Raw genomic sequence first — 4,515 nt, forward strand, 5'->3', positions numbered from 1 at the left:
TGAAGGGGTGGGAAACACTGTCATGACAGCCCAGACTCCCGCCCGCCCGCCCGCCAGCCCGCCCGGCTCCTTTTTCCGCTGGCTCCGCGGATATTTTGGGAGCCCGATCTGTGCCAGGCGAAATCAGCAGCGGTGAACGCGCCAGGCCAGGCCCTCGGGTGTGCCCGGCGCTGTGCCCACCGAGAGTTTCACAGGCATTGAATCCTCCCCGCACGCCCGCGGGGGCAGGTCCTGTCGGCATCCCAGCTTATAATGGTGACACCGTGACTCAAGGGAAGTGCTGGGGTTTGTCCCAGGCCACAAAACTAGGAAGTGATGGGGCCAGGTGTCAAACCCAGAAGGGCTATACTTGACCGGTAGGAAGCCCTGGGGAGACATAGCCAGGGGTTATAATGATCGGTTTCCTGGGCGAGTCTTTTGCCGCTATCTCATTGAAACCTCACAGCAGCCCTGCAAAGGTAGACACCATTATTATCTCATTTCAACAGATGGAGAAAGTGAGGAGCTTGGCCAAGTTCTCAGAACTAGATGGGTTTCCAGCCCGGGCCAACTGACCCCAAGGCCTGCCCTCCCAGCCACTACCCTTCCTGGTTACCGAGGAGGAAATGGAGGTTGGGAGGAGCAAATGTCTTACAGAAGGGTTTAACAAGTCACCTTGTTCTCCTATCCCGCCGTGAGAAAATGCCCCATAGGCAGATGAGGTTCCTGTCACTCTGATGGCTGTTTCAGCATAGCTCACTGCCCTGCACCATTATGCTGTGGCCATTAAGGCTTGAGGGCCCACAGCCAGATTCACTGTATTTGTGCAAAGTCATAGATGCAAACAAGACACTTCAAGGCATCCAGCTTCTGCAGCCTGGGCCATGGCCTGGGAGTCAGGGGCTGGACTTATTTCCCTGCATCTGCCCAGAGGTGTTTTGTGACCATCGCCAAGTCACTTCCCCAGTCGGGGCCTCAGTGTCCTCATGGGTAAAAACCAAGAACCTTGAATTCCATAATCCACCGGAGCACCTTCCAACATCCACAGATATACAAATGGCTGTTTGTAGCCATCCCCCGACCTGGCCTCCCTCGCCTCCCATTAGAACGGATAAGACTGAGTAGGATTAGGTGGTGACAGGTCACTGCTCAGACAGTCCCTCCCAAATCAGCTCATGCTTTAGCATCCTTCAAGGCAGGGTCCCCCAGCCCAACCACTAACTCCAGTGGGCTAGGTACTCTGCCCATGTCCTCTGCAGAGCCTACTACAGTTGAATATCCAAAAGATTACCCAGAGGGTGAAGGAGAATTCGAAAGTGACACTCTGATAACCAGGCTGAGCCATTTGAAAGCGTCTTCCACTTCTGCAAGGCAGAGAAGTTTTGCAGCTTAATTACCATGAGAATCATGGTTTTGGAGCAGGAAGCACCCACATAGATCATCTTGTCCATTTCACATACTAGTATACCGAGCCGCACCCCACACCCTACTCATGGTCATAGCTTTCTCTGCATTTGAGCCCCCAATTGCAGGGGACACATTACAAGTCTAGCACCTATTCCTCTCAATTCTGCAGCTCCAGTACCTAGAAGATGTAAACACAGATCATTCAATGTAAGTTTCAAAACAGTCCTTTCTCTGCAAGTTTATACGTATACAACAAATATACTGGCTGGGCGTTGTGGCTCACACCTGTAATCCCAGCACGTTGGGAGGCCAAGGTGGGCAAATCACCTGAGGTCGGGAGTTTGAGACCAGCCTGGCCAACATGGCGAAACCCCATTTCTACTAAAAATACAAAAATTAGCTTGGCATGGTTGTGCGTGCCTGTAATCCCAGCTACTTGGGAGGCTCAGGCAGGAGAATCACTTGAACCGGGAGGCAGAGGTTGCAGTGAGCCAAGATCATGCCACTGCACTCTATCCTGGGTGACAGAGTGAGATTCTGTCTCCCCCCCCCAAAAAAAGTCTGTATTTTTGGAGCCACCCCCCCCTACCAGGTGCTAAGGGATAATGAACTGGAGACGGCAAAATGAGGAGGTCTACCAACTAAGAGACCATTCAACAATGGCAGTAGAAATAGCGAAAGGTAGGTGGACTGACCCCGGAGACTAATATATTGGAATTGTAAATATTTGCATGATTATAAAACTTTAAAATGAGTGAGGCATTGCCTGGCATCTGAACAGTTTGTTTTTGTGAACCAGCAGGGCTCTCAAAGTGAATTGCAAGTTCAAAGCCCAATTTTCTAGAAGAAAAAGACTGTTCATTTGAAGTGCTATAAATGCGTTGGTATTTACAATCTAAATATTGGCCCGGCATGGTGGCTTATGCCTGTAATCCCAGCACTTTGGGAGGCCAAGGCTGGCGTATAACCTGAGGTCAGGAATTCAAGACTAGCCTGGCCAACATGGCGAAACTGCGTCTCTACTAAAAATACAAAAATTAGCTGGGTGTGGTGACAGATGCCTGTAATCCCAGCTACTTGGGAGGCTGAGGCACAAGAATCACTTGAACACAGGAGAGGGAGGGTGCAGTGAGCTGAAATCACTCCACTGCACTCCAGCCTGGGCAAGAGTGAGCCTCTGTCTCAAGAAAAAAAAAAATCTAGATCTAAATATCCAATGTAATAGCTTGCAAGGGCAATAAAGCCTAAGAAACAGGCAACTAATTTTGGGGTCAAGTGAAACAGTGAAAATCAATAACTAATAATTACATAGGTGATTTGTAAGCTGACCATGGGAGGAGCTGACAAACATTATCTTTGCTTTGGGTAAGTAAGGGAGGGTGCGTGGCACAAGCAAAGACCCAGCCAAGCTAGAGTCTGGACAGCAAGTTTGGACTTCAAGGCTTCCTCCTCTAAAAAATGAGAATAACAATTTGTAAAGATGAATTGAGTTAATAAAGTGCCTGGCCCTCAGTGGTAATTATTATTATTATTTGTTGTTGTTGTTTGTTTTTTTGAGATGGAGTCTCGCTCTGTTGCGCAGGCTGGAGTGCAGTGGCGTTATCTCGGCTCACTGCAAGCTCCGCCTCCCTGGTTCAAGCAATTCTCCCTGCCTCAGCCTCCCAAGTAACTGGGATTACAGACATGCACTGCCATGCCCGGCTAATTTTGTATTTTTAGTAGAGATGGGGTTTCTCCATGTTGGTCAGGCTGGTCTCGAACTCCCGACCTCAGGTGATCCGACTGCCTCTGCCTCCCAAAGTGTTTGGATTACAGTTGTGAGCCATCGTGCCCGGCCATAATTATTAGTTAGCCATATTTTAAGTATTTCTATGATAGATGGTTAGTTTTCTTCATAGATTCATTAATGCACTACTTTTAAAACAAATAGTTCAAATGATTGTACTGTGATGAGAAAAATGAACCCAGGAAGCATAGTTTTATTAAAATTTGTGAGATAAATTAGTCGGATAATGTTAAATATACTTTTAGATGCTTAACACTTTTCTGAGGAAAACCTGAAGTTTACTATGCCTCATTTTTTCATCAGGCTCTGGGGAAGTCTTAATCCAAAAGACCCTCTAGGGATGCTGGGAGAATAAATGATGCAACTGATTTCAGGGCCTGAAAACAAAGGGACCCAATATATATTTGTTGAATGAATCATTATTTTATTCATTGTTATTGCTATAGGGAGCATACTGCACTAAAGCAAATTCCTACTAACACTTGATGCCTTGGAATTTTTAGAAAATATAATACCCCAACTGATTTTTTTTTTTTTTTTTTTTTTGAGACGGAGTCTCGCTCTGTCGCGGGGCTGGAGTGCAGTGGCCGGATCTCAGCTCACTGCAAGCTCCGCCTCCCGGGTTTACGCCATTCTCCTGCCTCAGCCTCCGGAGTAGCTGGGACTACAGGCGCCCACCACCTCACCTCGCCCGGCTAGATTTTTGTATTTTTTTAGTAGAGACGGGGTTTCACCGTGTTAGCCAGGATGGTCTCGATCTCCTGACCTCGTGATCCGCCCGTCTCGACCTCCCAAAGTGCTGGGATTACAGGCTTGAGCCACCGTGCCCGGCCGATTTTTTTAAAAAACTAATTCTACTCAACTTTCACGCTCAAGTTTTTGGCCCTTTAGCGTGAAAGAGACGCAGTGGCTGGAAATGACCAAGCGGTTGGAGAGCTCTTTGCCGCATACCTGGGAGGCACTGGCCTGACAGCCAACTAAGTATGCAAAGGATTTCAGGCAGGACATCGCCTCCCAGGACTGTACGAGCCCACCCAAGCCATCTACCGAGGGGCGAAGTCCTGACCAGATGCGGGGCGAACGACCGCGCCCGCGAGGTACCATGAACCCGTTTCACCCCAAAGTGGGCCAGCAGGGCCCGGCCCTAGCTCCGGCGGCGCAGAGCTGACTCAGGACGTGGGGAAGGAGGAAAGGCGCCTGCCGCGGTGTCCACCCTGACGCGCACCCCAACATGCAGGTTATCGATCTGCGCCTTCGCCTTGGGATCACCTCCTTTCCCAAAAAGAGAGAGCCCCAAAGTGGGCGAAGCCTCACTCCCGCCCCCGCCCCACTTCTATCAATAA

This window comes from Rhinopithecus bieti, unplaced genomic scaffold, assembly GCF_001698545.2.
Source record: "Rhinopithecus bieti isolate Rb0 unplaced genomic scaffold, ASM169854v2 scaffold_574, whole genome shotgun sequence".
Taxonomy (NCBI): Eukaryota; Metazoa; Chordata; class Mammalia; order Primates; family Cercopithecidae; genus Rhinopithecus; species Rhinopithecus bieti.